Source organism: Taudactylus pleione, unplaced genomic scaffold (genome assembly GCF_031769625.1).
Source record: "Taudactylus pleione unplaced genomic scaffold, aTauple2 ptg000198l, whole genome shotgun sequence".
Taxonomy (NCBI): domain Eukaryota; kingdom Metazoa; phylum Chordata; class Amphibia; order Anura; family Myobatrachidae; genus Taudactylus; species Taudactylus pleione.
Window position 1 is genome coordinate 2,435,293 of NW_028284600.1, and position 22,904 is coordinate 2,458,196.

The following is a 22,904-nucleotide window of genomic DNA, read 5'->3' on the forward strand; positions in this document are numbered from 1 at the left end:
CTGTACTTTGTCAGGCGCTGCGGAACCCTTGTGGCGCCATATAAATAAAGGATAATAATAATAATAATAATGTGAATGTCTTCGTACCAAGAGGAATTGCTCTACCCCTGAATTATTCAATGTTAGGCAAAAACAACTTAGCAAGAGACTCTCTGACAGATATAGCCGTCGACACATTAAGAAAACAATTAGGGAGATTGATGAACACCCAAGAGAGTCAGTATTTCAACCTAAAGTGAAGCCCAATGAAGAAGGAACACTTAGGTATATTGGAAGCTTCAACGTACACTGGAGAAGAATTACCGACATCCTTCAGAAACATTGGTCAGTTTTACTACTAGATACTGACCTGGCCACATTCCTACCTCCCAAAATCCAAACCAGTTGGAGAAGATCGAGGAACATTAAGGACAGATTGGTCCACAGCCATCTGGAGACAATTAAACCATGATATAATAAAAAAGAATCTTATGGATGCGGACAATGTAGAATAAAAAATGGACTATACAGAATTACATCACATGTACTACAGTGCATACAATATACCATTTGGAATGCCCTTGTGGCAAGAAATATATCAGCAAAACCTCCAGACCTCTGAAGATAAGAATCCTAGAGCATGCTGGAACAATTAGGAATGCGAGTAGGGATCTGGCAAATTTTAAGACACTAACATCAGTGGCCAGGCATTTCTACACATATCATGATAGTGACCCCAGTACCTTGCAAGCTTTTGGAATGAAACATATCCAAATGGGGATACGTGGTGGTAACCTGGATGAAGAATTACTTAAAGCAGAAACTAAATTGATTTTCCTGATGGATAGTCTACATCCAAAATGAACACAACAGTTATATTCCTTTCCTACATTAATAGATGTCCTGTAAATTTTCTATAGTAAAAGCTCCTATTTTAATTTTATCATCTGGGAATCGCTTTTCTTTCTGTGAAGAATAATAAGGGATGGAGGATCCCTGAATTTGAGATTATTATATATCTAATATTTATTCCAGAACTCAAGAATAAGACATAACCATATGGTAGTATTAAGAAATTTTATCTTAAACTGACTATAACATCTACATTTTAGATTAATATTTTAGAGCAATTGTCAATGCAATTTCTGTAAGTGTCAATTATATCAACATAATATATCCAAAACCAGTATCTTTATTTTTTATTTTGTGATCTTCATATTCTTGAATGTGTCTAGGAGCCTTAAAACAGTATTGATAGGTGCTTAATTACTCAATCTCTTTTCAATTTATAAATTACATCTTATTAATATCTACTAACATTTAATATGGAAATTCTTTTATAATGTCAAAGAGGGAATTTTTCCTCTATATGACAATGTTTATGGACAATATGTATAATTATTAGATGAATTTTTATTCACACATGCAGATATTAATTTAATATTAGATGAATTTTTATTCACATATGCAGATATTATTTATATTATTCACGTTATCCAACACCTTTTTTTCACACAAAATCTTCTTCACCGCCTATGTTTTTTCACTTCGTATTTTGATCATTTGACCACGATTTTTCTCACCAGTTTTTCATATTTATGAGGATTTATGTAGTACTCTTTAGGATCATGAGAAATGTTCGAACACTAACACTAATTAACACTTGCTAATTTTATTCATGTATCACTTATTATTATTCACAATTTCTTTCATATTTTTCCATCACATATTTTAATTAATATTATAATATAAACCCTCTGTATATTTTCTGTATATAATCCCTATATATAAATTATTTGTATGAACTATAATTAATCCCTATACATAAATCTTCTTTATGAATGATCAATCGATCACAATAGTTTTGAGGCTTAATAGTGTGCATTGATACTTACCTTATATTTATTTGATAATTATGGCATCTACTGTTTAAACAGTGTGCATAAACACATGATTCTCGGGCACTATTATGTAAACATCAAGAAATGGGACAAACTGTGATCTAATTGGTGGATGCAAACACACCCCCTATATAAACATCCTTGTATAATGTCACCGAAGTGAGAATCTCATTACAAAGCCATAATATACCCACCTTATGATGCTCAGATAGTGGCTTCTGGGACTATCAATCCAAATTGATACTGTGATATAAGATTATATATAAGGCTGTTTTGAGAATAATGATTATAAAATTGAGCCTATTAAATATAGCTATACCATCAGAGTACCAAACAGGATGGGAAGTCTTTTTACCGACTGGACACAGGTGTAATCCTCTTATCAATATCTAGATTCACATTCAAAAGTACCATATCACTTTCACTCTTTAATGAATGAGGAATATATATTGATTGGTGCAATTGTGATATGTGTATACAGATATCTCAATGTGAGACTTCATCCCACCTGTACCCATTAAGATGTTATAATTTACTTAGGTGAGTCAATAGTTTAACCATAATATCCCTGTCTCTATTCCGTTGGAATAATCACACACACACACACACACACACTGCGGGGATAACTTTGTTTTAATACACATTCTTTAATATTTTTTCTTATCACTATCTTTCTATATTTTAAGCAATATTTCGCACTGCATTTTGTCCTAGAGATAGAGGGACATTTGTTAAAGTATATCTAATAAATGTTAAGTTTTTATTATCAACCATATACCTATATTAATGTGCGCCATATAGGGGACAATATTCTTTGCCTTCCTTTTGTTTTTACTGAATTCTGCCCAAACTAGACATGTTTCCTCAGCTAGGTTCACAAAATGGGAACTAGCTCTAATAGCACCTGCAAACATCACCATCAAACGGTGCAGTACGTTAAACCCAGCAACGTATTTATCATATGTGCCTCAGGATGCACACAGGGTGGAGAGAGGTGAGTCACTGGTGGAAGGTGAATTTTGCAGGTATACTGATGCACATGATTGTATGGAATATTTAAATTAGACCTTTTACTGCAAGACCTGACATACGTGATACACCTTTACAAAATGTGGATGTGACATTTTACACGGATGGGAGTTGTCATAGACAAACTGACACTGGAGAGTTATCTACAAGTTATGCTGTTGTAAATGATGATGAAATCATAGTAGCCGAACCCCTTGATCCACCTTACTCAGCCCAAGTGGCAGAGCTGGTGGCACTAAGGAGAGCATGTGAATTAGCAAAAGGCAAATCTGCTAATATCTACGCTGACTCTAGGTATGCCTTCAGAGTAGTACATGATTTTGGTGCTCTATGGTGTCTAAGAAATTTTATGACAGCAGCAGGCACACCAGTCGCACACTCAAAACCTATAAAAGGACTATTGACAGCTATCCAAATGCCTAAAGCAGTAGCCGTCATTAAGTGTAAAGCCCATACCTGTGAAGATGATCCGGTGTCACTGGGCAATAACAGGGCAGACAAAGCTGCCAAATGGGCAGCAGACTTAAGAGTGAACATGCCAACTAATCAGATGATGATGGTTTTCCAAACGATTAATATGCAGAAATTAATTGAGATGCAAAATTTGTGTTCCATTCAGGAAAAGGCAGTCTGGAGATCTAAGGGATGTGGGCAAGAGGCCTCTGGATTCTGGAGAGAAGGACAAGGTACCTGTAAGCCGGTGGCACCAAAGGCATACTACCCGAGCTTGGCTGAGGCAGCGCACGGTCTGACTCACCTGGGAAAGCAGGGTATGTGCAAGTTGGTCAGGGCATATTGGTGTGCACCAGGTTTTTCTTCCCAAGCCGAAAAGAGGGCAATGACCTGTTTGACATGCTTGAGGAAGAATGTTGGAAAAACAATACCAACCGAGTCATCCCATATTCCTTTGACAAACGGACCTTTTCAGGTAATACAAATTGATTTCATCCAATTACCACCCTGCAGGAATCTCAAGTATGTATTAGTTTGTACAGATGTATTTTCTAACTGGGTAGAGGCATACCCAGCAGCCATTAATACTGCTGCGTTCACTGCTAAAAATATTGTTCAGGAGTTTATATGCAGATACGGTATCCCTAGAATTATTGAAAGTGATACGGGTACTCATTTCACAGGTGATGTCTTCCAGAACATGTGTAAGTTGATGGGTATTACCGACCGCAAGCCAGTGCCAAGGTGGAGAAGATGAATGGTACTAGTAAAAATAAATTAAGTAAGATCATGGCAGAAACTGGACTGGGGTGGCCAGAAGCACTACCACTTGTCCTTCATAGTATCTGGACAACTCCTAGATCCCCCCTCAATCTGTCCCCCTTTGAAATACTGTTTGATAGACAACCTCATTTGATAATAAGTCCGCAGGAAGATTTGAAAAGTAACAATGAGGTTACTGCAAGGTATCATATAACAATGAGTAAACAGTTGAAGCAGCAACAGCAGAAACTGGAATTGTCACATGATATGCCAGAAACAAACTGATGATGTTGAACCTGGAGAATTTGCTATGATCAGAAATTTCTTGCGTTCAGGTTGTTTGACAGATCAGTGGGAAGGTCTGTATCAAGTGTTGCTGATGAGTACAACTTCCTTGAAAGTGGCAGAGAGAGAGATACCTGGGTCCATTCCACTCACTGTAAGAAGGTCAACCAACCGGTAGAGAGACAAGGCGGAGTCGAGGCAGATAACAGACCTGTCAATTGCGAGTCTGTTCCAGGAGGGTTAAAAGTTGCAGTGAGACACCCAAGCTAAATAAATTTGTAGATCCCTGATCCAGCAATGGAGTGGTATGCTGGGGTTACATTTGTGTCTTCCTCCAGAGTTTTCATCATCCTAGTTTGTTTCGGGATTTCTGGTTTCTGTGACGGAGAGGAGAGCTGATGGTGATATTGATGGAGTGGAGTTGGGAGAAGGAGTGCTAAACCAATCAGGGGTGTATCTGACCAAACCCATTACAGTAATTGTTAAGAGATCTGTTACTTTGGAAACTCAGAGACAGTGTGAAGGTCTATCATCTGAAAATTATTGTATGTGTGAGTTTTGTGGGTCCCTAGTCGATGAGAGATGCATCCAACGGTGCCAGCCTAAAAATAACCCATATTGGGGTGGGTTTCCTTTAGAGGATCATACCATGGTGGGCAAAGTTTTAAACCAAACTGACTTTTGGGCATGCTCTCACGTGCCTCAAGGACAACATAATGTAGGGTTTGTGCCATTCCAATTGAATGTCTCTGAGGTTTTAGAATTGCAAAGAGGGGATGCACTGGATGGGAAATTTCTTAAGTCCAAACCACCTCATTTTAAACTCCGCCAGTACCAAGTAGATAGATCACTTTTATGTTTGAACATCACCAACTTCAATAAACCAGGAAGTTGGGAGGTGATGAGGAATAACCAGACGATGACCTTCTCACTAAGAGCTGATAATTAACCTATGAATCTTGAACTTTTACGCACAATTAGACTAGGTGGAAGACACTTCCGGTATAAATATACACTAAGTTCCACCAAAGAAATGGTTGTTAGGGTACCAGAAGGGTATTGTGCCAAGGTATTACAACCAGAAACTTGTATGAGTCAAATGGGAGAACCTGAAATAGGATCACTTGCAAGGGAAATGTGTGTGATGAAAATGATGTTTACTATCCCTTATGTACTCCCCAATGATGTGTATTTTATATGTGGAAGGAAAGCGTATAAGTGGCTCTCTCAGAGTTCATAAGGTTTATGCTAGCTAGGAAGAGTAGTTCCAGAAGTTATGACCCTTACACATGGTGAAATGCTTGGTATACATAAAAACACACCATCCCCATATCTTCATATGCATTATGAACACCGTGACAAGAGAAACATGATACCTGGTGATGTACATAAAGCCACACAATTGATCAGTGAAACAACTGGCTTTCAAGTTTTAGTAGCATTGGATCCCACCAGGATCGCTCGTGTACTCTAAATTTCAGGTATATTAAAGATCTTGCCAAGTTAATAGATAATATTACCAAGATGTATGATGACACGTTTAGGTATTCAGGTAGGGAGTTGCAAGCTTATAAGAAAGAACTTGTGCAACATAGGCTAGTGTTAAATTATTTAACAGCTGTCACTGGAGGGTATTGTGTAACTTTGGCCACCCAATTTGGTGTAAAGTGTTGCACATACATCACAAATGATACTAGTGACCCCAAGGAGGTGATAGACTGGAAGATGGATGAAATTCTGCAGCTGAAATGGGAATTTTTGATGAACCATAATGCTTCAGTGGCTGAAGTAGAGGAGCAGGTAGAAGAATGGGTTTCTTGGTTAAACCAAGTGAAATGGTTCTCCAGCCTAGGAGAGTGGGTCCAGGAAATGGTTGCTAGTATAGGTAAACTCCTGATCCTTATATTGGTTGTCATCTTAGTAATTGGCTTATGTGTCAGGTGTGTTCCTGCTGTGTTGAAATGTGGAAAATGTAATGCTAAAGTTAATCAAAAGAATGAAATTATGATGGTGGTCAGTAGTAACAATATGAATACTGAGGTGAATGAAGAACGGCATTACAACCCTGAACTAGAATGTACCATCAGATGATGTATAGATTTAACCATGCATGAAATGTATTATGAAATGTTATTTTTAAACATCTTAAATAATGTAAGTCCCTATCCAATTCAAGACTTCCTTTATAGGTTAGGTGCATCCCCACATCTTTCCCATGATCTTCCAAGATCCGCGGTGTGCATATAAGTGTAGTTTATGTCCCTCCCATTGACACATTGATGGTTTAAGAACCATCTTGTGCCATCCCATAATATAACATTAAATAATATGGCATAGTGTAAGGCTAAAAATAAATTTAAGACCAGAGTGTGATAGCGTGGGGTTTGCTATCAAAGGGTGGACTGTCAAAGCGAGATGATTGGCTGAGACCTAAATTGTAACAATATCTGCATGATGCCATTTTAATTTGCCCCTGATGACTACATCTTGCGTCGTCAGCCCGAAACCATTGTGTGCGATGCTAATATGCTATTATTAGCATTGTGCGATTACATTGCTACCACATATTGTTAAAAGTCCTACCATACCCCATACGCACATTAAATCATACATATAATATACAAGATGCACAGTGACTGTACGATACCCCGTGTACAGCGCTGTTATGATTATTAGCGTTGTGTGTCTGCCACTGCTCCAGGTTAAAAGTCCTCATTATACAAATACGTACATTTATTACTACATATAATATGTAAACAGGGAAGATTCCGCACAGAACCATAACTAGAATTAATTTAAACAACCATCCATATCCATGAATAATTTATACATCATAAGTTTATGTTGGTGGTGCTCCCACAGCCTAAATATAACAGATTTATTAGAAAAAGAAAGAGTAAGGCTATTCTTGGGGCACACTTATATATGAATTCTTAAGATTGAAATAAAATATAACTTTTAATATTAATAGTAAAATATATACCAGGTACACATAAGGTCATAGGCAAACATATTAAAAGATAATTTCTGCAAAGTACCCCACATATACAATTTAGGATAACAATAATTGTGTTAGAGTGCAGATATTGCAATAAATACCATAGGTATTGGTATATAGGCTACACAGTGTGCAGTCCTATGATCCCCATTAAGCAGTACAATATCTATCTACAGAACCTGGTATTCCTGAGTGGTCGCCAACAACAGTACTAACCAGGCCTACCACTGGATCGCTTCCAAGATCAAACGAGTTTGGGCATAGTCAGTGAAGTATGACTGTAGATTATTGCTACTGAAAATATATGGGGATTCACTTATGCACACGGTCTGAGCCTATTTAAAAAATGTAGGACTACTCTCAAAAGAGAGGTCCAGTTAATAATCAGTTGCTATCAAGACAGGTGGTGCATAAGCATACCTTCCTTGTGATGCAATCAATTGACACATATAGCATAACCATGTATAGATTGTAACTTTAAGACAGCATCACATAGGTAACTTATCACAAATCATACTTAGTTCCAAGTATACAGAATAGGAACTCTACACAATAACAAAGCCTGACAGAACACATAATATACAATCACCCCATAAACATAGAATATCAATTTTTTATATAAATTATGGTGGCTGCATAAATAACCCGCGTTTCGCCCGCATTGAGGCTTGATCACATCACGAGGTGATCAAGCCTCAATGCGGGCGAAACACGCGTCCTTTGTTTACATATGAGACTCTGCTGATGTCAAGGATAACCCAGTCAGTGCACGGACTGGGCTCCACTGTACCTCACACTGGTAACGTATAAGCTGACAGATGATTGTGTCTGGTCAGCCAGATAGATTTGTTCAGGCTTAGCCTGTCAGTTTTCTTTTCCAATTGCTATCTCCTATTTTTCTTTTTAGCATTTTGGGGATATGACCTACTCCTGTGATTCAGCTCGTTTCCTATGTATGGCTGATAAAACCCCCCTTCTTTTGTACTCTCTGTGATTCCTATTATATACCAGGTTAATGAGGGTGCCTGCTACTATACTCAATTGCAGCCCAATTTGGAAGTCCTGAGCATTTCCTGGTGGAATATATTCATTGATAGAGAAATATCTGATAATAGGAGAACCATTTGGATTAGCATATTTATGCAGCCACCATAATTTATATAAAAAATTGATATTCTATGTTTATGGGGTGATTGTATATTATGTGTTCTGTCAGGCTTTGTTATTGTGTAGAGTTCCTATTCTGTATACTTGGAACTAAGTATGATTTGTGATAAGTTACCTATGTGATGCTGTCTTAAAGTTACAATCTATACATGGTTATGCTATATGTGTCAATTGATTGCATCACAAGGAAGGTATGCTTATGCACCACCTGTCTTGATAGCAACTGATTATTAACTGGACCTCTCTTTTGAGAGTAGTCCTACATTTTTTAAATAGGCTCAGACCGTGTGCATAAGTGAATCCCCATATATTTTCAGTAGCGATAATCTACAGTCATACTTCACTGACTATGCCCAAACTCGTTTGATCTTGGAAGCGATCCAGTGGTAGGCCTGGTTAGTACTGTTGTGGGGGACCACTCAGGAATACCAGGTTCTGTAGATAGATATTGTACTGCTTAATGGGGATCATAGGACTGCGCACTGTGTAGCCTATATACCAATACCTATGGTATTTATTGCAATATCTGCACTCTAACACAATTATTGTTATACTAAATTGTATATGTGGGGTACTTTGCAGAAATTATCTTTTAATATGTTTGCCTATGACCTTATGTGTACCTGGTATATATTTTACTATTAATATTAAAAGTTATATTTTATTTCAATCTTAAGAATTCATATATAAGTGTGCCCCAAGAATAGACTTACTCTTTCTTTTTCTAATAAATACATATAATATGAACAAACCCGCAAAGCACATACCATGGTGTACTCCACAAACACGTAGACGCACAAGGCATACTAGCGTCTTTTCGCAATATCCCCACACTGACACATTGCATACTTACACAAAAAGGTTCCAATTAGAGGATTTACTTATCAATTCTATTGTGAAATACATATTTTTGATATCTATGGTTTAGTACATGATAAGCAGACCGTGTTTGGTGCTATTCTAAACCACTGTTTATTTACAGATCTCCGGTTCCATCGGCAAGGAGATCGCAACACGCATCTGCAAATTATGGATCATAGAGAGATAGGCATTGAAATGTACCCTGCAATGCAATGTTTATTAGCCAGTTTTGACTTTTTCTCCGGTGGGAAAATGGACACAAAGAGCTGTTGGAGGCTGAACTATTACAATACAAACTGACCTATGAACTACATCGTAACAGAAGAACCAGGAGGAAGAACCAATGGGATTATGCCAACTTTTTCTTTTGTTTTGCCTATCTCTGCAAGGGTTTATATGCAAGCACCCTGGATCTGATTAGTTAGTCATCTTTCTTTTTCTGTTGATGGATGTTTCATAGTTGATTGCGGGAAATCTGGATCCAGAGCACATGCGTATGTATCGACTATACCTTGTATATTATATAACCTTTGCACTAATTGTATTATAGATCAAGGCGTGTAACTATCTGCTTTTATGTGAATATTAACTTTTGTGCTGTGGGACCACACAAAGTCTGGAAAGTGATTATTTCATATGCGTATGCAACACTAAATAGTGACTTTATGGTATAGAGGTTAAATAGGAATTAATAGTAGAAACAAAATTTCTAAGGAAATTAACATTAAAAATATTCTTTAAACTGAAAACTAATTCAAATGAAGTGGCCTAGGATAAGACTGTTTTTAAACCAAAATCCACATTTTATCCTGCACATCTTAAGGGGAATTATTAGAAACTTTTATTGTTTTAGTTATAGATTATTTGGAAAAACTTAAAGTCTAAAATTAAGTGAAATTTCACCATAAAAGAGAGAAAAGCTTTGAAAACTCTCAATGACATTAAAAGTTTGGTAATTAAACCAGCGTATAAGGGCGGGAGGGGAGAATTTTAATCCTTAATTTGGATTACTATGAATCAGATATATAGGCAATTAGGGGGTAAGGACACCTATCAGAAAATGAGGGGTGACCAAATAAAAAAATTTCCAATTAAAAACTATTGATAAATAAAACAAAAAAGGTGTTTTGACATACACAGAATGTAAACAACTTTTTTCTGAGAATCCGTCATCCCCATTATATGTATATATATCTTGCTAAAGATTCACAAAGATCCAGTACATCCTCTGGGAAGACCGATTATTTCTGGAGTGGATTCTTTGACAGCAGTTCATTGATCTTTCTTTGACAGCAGTTCATTGAATTTTTTAGATGATGTTAAATGAAATAATGATTACTATCTTGTAGTGGCTGATGTAAGTTCTCTATACACTATAATTGACCATCAACAGGGAATAGACACAGTCAAAAACAGTCTTGATACATCCACTATTGAAATTAGTCTTCATGAGTTTAATAGAGGGGTATCAGTTTTATCCTTTAACAATTATTTTATTTTTAAAGACAAGTTTTTTATTCAAAAGAGGGGCACCGCTATGGGCATTAGATTTGCCCCAAGTTACGCTAACATTTTTATGGGATTGTGGGAGACCGAATCCGTTTGGCTTAACAATCAATTTTGGGTGAACCAAGTGTCCTGGCATATGTATATATGACATCATGGAAGGGGGGGTAGAGTATTAATGCCTTTTGCTCTTCCCTAAATAACAATTACAGAAATATAGTACTCACTTTTAATAAAAGTAAAGACAGAGTGGATTTTTTTGATCTTACTATTTATATATAAGAAAATTGTATAAAAACAAAAAATACAAAAAAATACATAAAACCAACTGACTCAAGAGCCTACATAGACAAGAATAGTTGCCATCATAGAACCTTGCTGAATTCCATTCCAATGGGCCAGTTTGAACATTTAAAAAGAAACTGTTCGGAACAGAACATTTTTATAAAACAAGCTTAAGAAATGAAAGATTGTTTTATGTCTTATGGGTATTAGGAACAGGATTTGGCTACATCATTAGAGTCAAATTCTAATTTGGATAGAAAAATCTTATCAAAGGATCAAAAGATAAATCCATTGTGAAAGATGATTGTTTCAAATCAGCATTTATCCCTAATTAAAATTCACAACACCATCAAGTGAGAAAGATCCTAAAGAAACATTGGAATTTATTGAGGAAAGATCCCATTATTGGTAAAAATTTGCAAAAATCCCCCATATGAGAGCTCCAAACCTTAAATCTAAGGGGTCTATGTACTAAGCAGTGAAAAGTGATAAGAAAGTGATAAGGTGTCAGCCAATCAGCTCCCAACTGCCATCTCACAGGCTGTTTTTGAAAAATGACAGTTGGGAGCTGACTGGCTGGCACCTTATCACAGACTTATCACTTTTCACTGCTTAGTACATAGACCCCTAAATTAGTTAGGAGCTTTTGTGCTTCACCCCCCAAACAGTCATATCTTTAGAAGGATTTTTTAGATGTGGGTGTTGTATAGGCTGTAGGACCATTCCTAACAATTTTAGAAATAAAAAGACAGAATTAGATATCAATGAGGAAAACTGTGTGATCAAAGAATTTATTACTTGTCATTTCAATAATATAATCTATGGAATACAATGTTCCTGCAATAAGTTCTATATAGACCCCTTTAAGTTTGCATTAGTGAAAACCCGCGGGAATATCCGGAAAGGCCTTGACACACAATTACAAGCGTTATCTGCACATTTTAAAGAAGTCCATAATTGAGACTAAACACATTTAAAACTTATGGGCTGATAAAGGTTACTGCAGGAGCAAGAATGAATGATATAACTGAACGGTTAGCTCAGAAAGAGAAGCACTTTATTTTTTATTTTAAAACCCTTATACCACTGGGCCTGCATAAAGATTTGAGCTCAAATGGTTTTTATAGAATTTTTTTTAAAAAAACAGATTTTAATGTTTATATGGAATTTTAAGATTTTACATTCATATGGGATTTTTTTTTTTCTTGAGATCAGTTTAATTTTGGGAGCTGATTTGCGTTTTATATATATATGTTTTTTAGGTGTGCATATTCCAGTCATAAATGGCCTTTTTTAGTATGTTTTACCAGTAACAATGTGGGACTATTCTTCCCAGCGGTTACATATTGTGTTTAAGCAAAAAGTTTATAAAAAGTATTTGTAACAAAAATGTTTTTATATTGTAGATATGTAATCTTAATCATGTTCTGTTCCCTGCCAAATTGGTCATGACCGGTATGGCTCCAACAAAATGACAGGCAGAATGTGAATACCCCCTGCTACAAGATTTCTGTGTCCTGGCAATAATGCTGTCATATGGGGGCACACCCACGGGAGACCCAAATTTGCAAGATCAGAGTTTCCATGACTGAGAGCGGGCAGAAGGGGGACTGCAGAACATAAATATACGTGTACTAGGCTAGGGGGTGCTACCACTTAATTTATTTGCAACAAGATTTCAAATGTTTGTCACTTTCACTCTAATCTCATAATAAAATATAAACTCCCCAATACAATGTAGAATATAATAAAGAGACACTTATAGTGGCATTCCTGCACACAGTTATTAATTTTAATCACAGTTTCTATCTTTATTCACATTTTTTTGTATTATTTTGCAGTCATTTTAATTAACAGCATTTTAATATATGTAATAAAAGTTATATCTTATCTCTTTCTCTGTACATCACAATATACAAATTCTTGTTCTTCTACAGGAGTGCAGTGAACCTTTACCGACCTGCTGATTGGTACCTCTGGGAATGCCTGAGTAAGCATCTTTACCAATTGCCTTTTTTCCACTGATTTCATCTAGTAGACCACTGAAATTGTTAAGAGTGCACTGCATTCATTTGTTTGTACATCTTTGGTTGTAATAAATACAGTTTTACACTATTGGAGATAATTTATTTTTATGGCATATGGCATCTAAGGTGGATATACCATCAATAGTTACATTGATGCTGTGGGCTGTTTACCCTCCCCTCTGAAGCTTATTTTTCTACCTTAAAAATATGGACCATCATATCTGGTAGGAGAGCCAGTATTGTCATCTATATATTCATTTGGGATCGATATATTTCATTAATGAAAGTTGTTTTTACTATGTTTTAAAGGTGACCATAAAATACTGAAGCATTCAAGTGGAATTGCCAACCTTCAAACACCACATTAAGAGCACCATCCGTATATTTACTTTTTTGATTTAGTGCTGGAAGACCTTTTCGTGACTTTTCTTTTTTGTTTGATCATATGGAAGTGTGGGGGTGACACTGACTAAACTGAGGGGTTAAATTAGCTGCTATCTTAGTGCAGATGTTATTTTCATATTAATTCAATTTAAGAGTCAATAAGAGACTTAAATCTGAATAAAAATATGAATACATTTGAGACAACCTACAAGACAACCTTATTTATTATTTATTTATTACCAGTTATTTATATAGCGCAAACATATTCCGCAGCACTTTACAGAGAATATTCGGCCATTCACATCAGTCCCTGCCCCAGTGGAGCTTACAATCTATATTCCCTGTCACATGCTCACATACATTCACAGGAGAGTTAATTTTGTTGGGAGCCAATTAACCTACCAGTATATTTTTGGAGTGTGGGTGGAAACCCACGCAAACACAGGGAGAATATACAATCTCCACACAGTTAGGGCCATTGTGGGAATGGAGCCCATCACCTCAGTGCAGTGAGGCAGTAATGCCAACCATTACACCATCTGTGCTGCTCCAGGATACCAGTAGCCCCTGGCTTGAAAAATTAAATACCCAAATGCAACAATGCAAGAGGTGCCTGATCAATTTAAAAAACGATAAGCTATACCATCCAGCAGGACTATGAATAGAGACGTATTTACTAATGGCTGAGTAATACTAACCCCAGAATTGAAAAGCAGGGACGCCCTAAATTCCATAGACTATGCCCCAATTTAGGCCATTGGAGGGGTCCAGCACATCATTGAGTGAGACAGAGTCATAGCCTTAAGGTGCATACACACAGTATGATCTGTACCACCAACGACTTGAATTATATCTTTCAAAGATATAATTCATAGATATCGTTCAAAGATATCTTTCAGTAAGTCATCCTGCCACATCTCTGAACAGGGAATATTGACGATATCATCCAAGTTGGCTTGCATGCATGGACGATGAAAGATATCGTCCATGTGGGAACGCGCATCGTTGGGCGACAGTTCACTACATAAAAATGAACAATATATCGTTCAACGATATTATCGTTCATATTGTTCAGGAAAATTGTCCCGTGTGTATGCAGCATTAGACTTCCACAGAAACAGTAAACCAGAGCCGCTTTATACACCAAAAAGAGGACATACAGAACCAGAGGCAACAATGCAAAACCACCCCGTCAATGAGTGAATTAGTAATCAATTTGTCATCCACTCCACTTACGTTTGCAGAAACAAAAGTTTTGTCTAAAGGTCTATAGTTTATACCTACAACACCTATAGATCCATTTTAGTGGAAAGTTGATGTCTAAAAATTTAAAATAGGACACTACTATTGAAAGAGCATTTTGATAATAAACCAATATCAGACCAAACCACACAGATACCGACACAATTTAGAAAAATTGTACCTAGATCTAAATTTGATCCTGTTACCCAGAGTGCTTTAATTAAAACATATGAGATTATTGGATAATGCAGGCATGAAACCACACCATATGGGTGATGTCCATTACAACCTTTCATTGGAAGACAATTAGGCATTGAGATCTTTGGCGAAAAGGACAGATATTGTGGTCCATGCAGTGGATAAAGGGGGAGCCGTGGTAGTACAAGATCTAACCACCTACCAACAAGAGTGCTCAATACAATTGCAGGATCTGGCCATCTATGAAGATTCGATTTTGCATCTCGGGTGAGTTTAGGCTTTATTTCAACTTGCAAATTTAAGCAAACTCGGGTGAGATTTTTTTCTTTTCACTGGTAAAACTTGGGTGAGATCGCAGACTGAAATCAATTCACCATTGGCCAAACTTGGAAGTACTGTTCATGAAAAAGGAATTTCCCAAGAATTGAGATTACAATCTCTAGTGAGATTGTAGCATACTCACTGATAAATTGAAGTTTCAAACACTCCACCTACTGAGCTGCGAGTTTGGCACAAACATACACAGATCAGTGTGATTTGTGTATGTTTCTGCCTGGATACCTAATCTAAAAAGTGTTTATTAAAAAAAAATAATAAATTATGTAGGGCTGCTCATCCAGTCCTCACCCCTAAAATTGTTTGGGAAGAAAACATTTTACCCTTTTTTAGACAGATGCAACACAAGCAGCCTTCACTTATCTCAGTGTACGTGCCTGGCAATTGCATGTTCAGGCAAATTAAATTTAAACTCAAAGATTGCATACTCATGCAAATTCACTTGTGTTTAACACGAGTTTGCATGTCATTTCATCAATAATAATTAGCACACTCACAGGAAGCCTATAAAAGGCCAGAATTCACATGCATTCTGTTGTAAGAGCTCTAATGGCTGAATTTGTCAGTGCTGCTGCATTTGGTGTATGGCTGAGATACCAGAGGCTCTACCACCAGACTGTAAGGGCACAGGAGCAAGAAACTGAGCAGGCTCAAGAGGTTATGCAGGTACTTCAGAGGCTGCACAGGCCACATTTTTTTTAGGTGGCATTTGAACTTGAATGCATTGGTCAATGGCGAGGTCATGCAGATGTTCTAGCTCAATCGTTCCAACAGCTTTTATCTGTATGTCCTTGTCAAACTTGACATAGACTCTGAGACAGGATGCTCACGCGCTGACTCGGGACTGCTTACACTTTTGTGTGTGTTGCACTTTTTTGCTACTGGAAATTTCCAGTCTGTCAGTGGTAGAGTAGTAGGGATATCCCAGTCCACCTTTTCACATTACCTTACACAGGTGATTGAGTCTTGGAGCAGAGGCTGAAATGCAGCAATCTGCTACCCTAACCAGGAGTCACATTGACATGCAGTCAAGGTAACTTTTTGTGGCATTGCAGGCATGCCAAATGTCTTTGGTGGAATAGACTGCACACACATTGTGCTGAGGCCACCTAGAGCCAGGGTGCACATCTATTTGAATAGGCACCATGCCCATTCCACCAACGTGCTTGTGGTTTGTGATGCAAAACACAATTATGTGTGTTGTAGTTGGCTACCCTGGCTCATGTCATCTTGTCCACAGCCAGATTATCAGATGGGCAGTGGATGCACATCATCAACAAAGATTTATATGACATACTGGTGCCGGACTTTCCCATTATTCTGGTACTGTACACCTTGCCTAAAGGTCAACAAAGGAATTTATCCTCCCCCTGGATGACCTATAATAACTGTCCATAATTCATTGTTCCAACCCTCAGCTATGTCCTTGGACTCTATTCTCCAGCAACTGATAAAAAACCATCCTAAATTTGTTTTGGACAACACATCATTACTTAATAGTCTTAAACAACTAGGTGAATTACCTAGGTATGTGTGGCTGGTGACAGCTGATGTTACCAGCTTGTACACGATTATCCCTCACATGCAAGGCTTATTATCTGTTAAGAATTTGTTGTTGAGAGATGTTGCATTTGATAACGTACAGTATTTGTTGAGGTTTTATTTCATGTTAGAATTGATTTTCATTAAGAATTTTGACTTGTTTGATGGTGAGTTCTTTCTACAAGAAAGGGGGTGTGCTATGGTATCTTCAGTAGCACCCACTTACGCGAACATATATACTGTATATGGTCGACATTGAGCTGGAGTTGTTTTTGTGAATAGGCTTGCATCATCTAAGATACTCTTTTATAAGAGATTTATAGATTATTTGCTATTGATTTGGAATGGCCCTGTGGAGGAATTGTGGTCTGTCTTTAATTCTCACAATGCTTCTGATTGTCCAGTGAAATTCACTTATAAAATGAATCAACATGACATTGAATTCTTAGATGTGAGAATTAGTTTGTGTGATTCTAATATTAACACCATTGTTTTTCACAAAGAGACAGACCACAATACCTTTCTCCACATCAGCAGTTGTCATCCTGAGGGTCTTAAATGTGGTAAACCTTATTCACAGATGCTGCTGCTTAGGAGAATCAATAGTGTAACCCAGAATGCTGAGACACAGATTGATGAAATTATGGATCACTTTGTGTCTCAGGGTTATGATCATAAACAGTTGGTATCTCTTAAGAACAAGGTCCTGAAACTTGATCAAAAAGATTTATTATGTAAACAACAGAAGATTGAAAGTACAAAAAGTTTTACATGGCTAACACAGTATAATGTATTATCTCCTCAGATTAATTCTATCTCAAAGAAGTTATGGAAATTAGTACAAACAGATAGGAATTTACAACTAACTGATCAAACCCTGAGACCATGTTACTCTAGGGCTAGGAATCTGAGAGATATGCTTGTTGAGATTGTCATTATGAATCAGGGAAGACCACCCTCTAAGAATTTTTTAACTAAGAAATTGGGATGTTTTAAATGCTTGTGTGTTACATGTAGACACTTACTTGTGGGGAACACTTTTTTCCATCACCATTTGGGTAGGAAGATGCAGATTAGGTTTCATCTTACCTGTGAGAGTTCCTTTGTTTATCAGATTGTATGTCCCTGTGGGCTGACCTATATTGGTAAAACCTCACGTAAATTTAAAGTGAATGGGGTGCATAGATCCTCAATACGGAGTGCCATCCAAAGTGGTACTAATGAACAACCGGTGGCACGTCACTTTGTGGAAGCAGGGCATAACCTAGAGAGTCTTTGCTACCGTATGATGGATTATGTGCCCCATTTGAGACAAGGTGGAGATAGAGACAAACTCCTGTTGAAATGGGAGTCATTTTGCATCCACTATATGGATGTAATTGCACCTAAGGGTTTGAATGAAGTATTACCTCTTGCATGTTTTCAGTTATCTCTGTTCAGTATCATGATATATAGAGATATACTGTGATATTTGGGACAGGTGTTATATTCCTGCAGGATGATCATGTGTGTTAACTGTATACTTGTTGTAATTTATGTACATATGTAATAAAGTGTTAATTTATATATGATTGCAGTTTGTATCAATGCATATTCTTTTGTCTTACAATTTGCTTACTTTAACTATGGTTATTCTGTGCATGGACATGCATCATGCTCACGCGTGATGACATCACTTGGGCGCGCCTTCCAGGTTCGGTTGCCCGGCGGGCAGCAGCCAGCCATGCTATGTGGTGGATATAAGGTAGGATGTTTCTTCTTATCAGTTATTCCTGATGAAATTCATAAAAGAATAAAATGTTGAAACTGTATTGTGCATTAACGTGGCTTGTATATGCTCAGAGTGCCACTCCTCCAGACATTGAATATTTGCCTTTGGGCATTATGAGGGCACCAAGCTAAGCTGAGTCGTTTGTGTGAGTGCCAAATATACTTGCCATTGTAGTGTGACGAGTTGCTGTGGTGATGGGCACAAGTGTTTTGCTCACTGCTTGGAGTGACATCATTCATTAGCGCCACCGGCCAGGTGGATGTCCCACTTCCAGAGATTGGCGTACACAGGGTGAGGATTCCTCATGAAAGGTAATGCTGTTTCTTTTACTTGTGTAGTCTGATGAAAGTTCCGCATACATTAAAGGCACTGAAACATTAATTGTTACCACTATGTGGACTGCCTCATCTTTGCAATAGGACCAGAAGTGCTGTACCATCATAGGATATTTTGTGGGGCACCCAGTACAGTATGATACAAATTGAGGAGAGCCAGGCCCAATGTGTTTTGTAGGTCAAATACGCATTCAGTGGTTGTGTGTAAGCTCTGTCAAGGCTCCCTGCTACATATAGGAATATCTCAGTAGCTATTTATTTATGTTTTTGTGCCTGGCTCTTTACACATAGATATATAAGATGGTTTTAGAAACCTGCGCTTCCTAGGGTTGCTGCTAGAGAATGTAGGAGGGTAGTCCCTAGAGACACCCCCATCAGAAATGACAATAATATAAAGAGCACTCAGTGCACTCCCTTTATGTCAGAGCTTATGCGATATCCCAAGAATCAATAAATAGTCCAAACAAAATACTTTAAGACAAAAAAGATGTAGTCAATTCAGCCACAGGATATGGAAGTCCTTTCTGTAGGATCTTAAATGAATAGAACTTTGAATATTTCTTATATCATAGGTACTCCTTATGCTCCCATATAATGTGAATCCATATGTAAAAACAAGAGAAGATAGTGGAGTCCATAATAGTGAAGTATTTAATGACAATCACAATGACTTCATAAAAACAAATAACAAAACCACACAGATACTTATATCTATGAATATCCACCAAAATGTAAGTATTCAAGGTGTACCAGATAGGGTGCGTGTAGTAAAATACACCTATACTCGCATTACAGTTGTCCAGTTGAAGATTTCAATAATAGGTGGAATTATATCTTGGATAATTTGCTCACTATCCCTCATGGAGTTAATTATACAACAAAGAGAAAAAGAGTTGGTGGATATAGAAGAACAGATTAATACTCTCACAACAACATTAATAGCGTTTAGAGAGTTAGAGGAATATCAACAGTTGGAGAAAGCTTTGGAATCAAAAATCCTAAGGAAAGAAGAATAAATTATATTTTGCAAACAAAAAATTTAAAAGGAACCTAAAAGAAAAAAAGGACAAATTACAAGGTAGGAAAGGTAATGACGAATCAGTTCCAGAAGAACTGGAAAAAGATACCTCCCCCCGAAGAAAACTAGATTATTACGGAGAGGACCATTTCTTGTTACTGTGAAGAAACAGATACAGAAAGGGTCAACACGCCTTATTTGAGAAATAACAGGGAGATGGACAGACATTATTGATTTCATAATAAAAAGATATACAATTTTAGGAAAGAAAGATGGGATCATCCGATTAAAACACCAAGATGATAAACATATGAACAAAGGAAAGGGAGATCAGAATGGAGAACACCTAAAACTCTGTTATCAGGCAGATAAAAATGGTATGGGTCACATGGAAACAACTTTTACATTAAAGAAGAGTGGCACATGAATGACAAAAGAAAACATAGGAATCAAATACCAATAAAGGTGCATACACATGATTTTTTGAACGATCAATAAATGATATCGATTATCGTTCATTGTTGAAAAAAATCATTCACTTTCTAAATTAAAACGAATGGTCATCGTTCAGGCGCATTCACGTTTGTAGTTCAGTCAGATTGACCAACTCGACAATTTTCATTTAGGGAACATGCAAAAATCATTTGTAGTTCAAAAAAATCGTTCATTACATTTAGTAAATGAACAATTTCAGTAAATGATTTTCGTTCACTTTTCCCTTGAAAAAATGAACGAAAATAGTTTAATAAAATTGTTCATTTACAAAATCATTGTGTGTGTAGAAATAGATATCAAATTCTCAATGATAATGTTTTAGAGAAGAGCAGGAAAAAGAGCAATTGGAATGAATTGAAAGGAAAACAAGAAAAAGAAGGGGATGCCAGGGGGGCCACAAAAGAAAAGAAAAGGATACAAAGACACATAAGGCAAATGAAGGATTAGTAGAGATAAGCACTACAAAAGTTTTCAACCTCAGTAGTCATATTTTGAAAAAAAAAGAGGAATTAGTCCTACAGAAGGGTCTAAAGTTTGCACCCAGTAACAAACTTAATAAATTAGAAACATATCTTGACCTTCAAAGATTTGTAAGGAAGGTTTCTTTGAAGAAATATTTTTTAGAAAACATAAGAGTTGACTAGTAGAGGGATTTTCAAGCCACATTCCATATTTAATCCCACCTTCAATAGAGGTTGCTTCATATATAGCTTTTAGAAAGCAGTGAGTTTAGATTTAGATCGAATGGAGATACAAAAGAATTCTAAAAACAATTTGATGTTCAAAGAAAGACAAGCTCTAAAGAATCTTAGTAATAACCAAGACATTACAATAAAACCGGTGGACAAAGGGGGGACATCACCGTCATGCATTCAATCAATTATGATAAAGAAGTCATGAGACAACTCAGTGACAAAAATACATATTCTTTATTAAGAACCAACCCCAGTGATAGAATAAAAAAAAACCTAAGAGTTTTTAACTATTTACAAAAATAAAGGAACTCTCAATGAGAACGAGATGAAATATATACTACATCCTTCTCCCACATTACCTGAACTTTATGTACTTCCTAAAGGACATAAGGATATCAACAACCTTCCAGGTCGACCCATAGTCACAGGCAGGGCTGCCATCAGATATTGTGGGGCCCAGGACTGACAAAATAGGCAGGGCCCCTGGGCCCCCCCTCCCGCTACTGCTAGGTCTAATTAATTATGACTTGCCTTATCACCTTGTGCTTCTTCCTTCTGGCTTCTTCTCCTCCAGGGCTGGCTGGCGCTGCTCCTCACACGCCGCGGCTCATCTGACAACTCCCATCCAGTGGCATAATGTCGTGCACCCCAACGCCAAAGGAAAAGAAAATTTATTAAACAAGTGCAGGGGCAAATACAGGATTTTCTGAGGGAGAGGGAGGGGGTTTCTAATAAAATAATTAAAATAAAATATATATATATATATATATATATATACTGTGTGTATATATATATATATATATATATATATATATATATTGTTAAACACACACATACACATATAATATATGCAGCATAACACACATGTACATGTCTATATAACACATATACATATATCCACGCTAACATATGTACATACACATACATCCACACAAACATACATACACATATGTACACTCTAACACATACAGATATATACATATGCATATATATATATACACTAACACATACAGAAATACATACCCATATATACACACTAACACAGACATATACAGTACATACCCATATATACACACTAACACATAGACATATACAGAACACTACATTCACATATATACACACTAACACAGACATATACAGTACATACCCATATATACACACTAACACATACAGAAATACATACCCATATATACACACTAACACAGACATATACAGTACATACCCATATATACACACTAACACAGACATATACAGTACATACACATATATACACACTAACACAGACATATACAGTACATACACATATATACACACTAACACAGACAGAAATACATACCCATATATACACACTAACACATAGACATATACAGTACATACCCATATATACACACTAACACAGACATATACAGTACATACCCATATATACACACTAACAGACATATACAGTACATACACATATATACACACTAACAGACATATACAGTACATACACATATATACACACTAACACAGACATATACAGTACATACACATATATACACACTAACACAGACATATACAGTACATACACATATATACACACTAACACATAGACATATACAGAACACTACATTCACATATATACACACTAACACA

The 22,904-nt window shown here is 36.7% G+C and overlaps 1 pseudogene; it reads left to right on the forward strand.

The window, feature by feature from the left end:
• The first annotated feature begins 8,899 nt into the window (after positions 1-8,899).
• LOC148518807 (5S ribosomal RNA) lies at positions 8,900-9,018 on the forward strand (annotated as a pseudogene).
• The last annotated feature ends 13,886 nt before the right edge of the window (positions 9,019-22,904 follow it).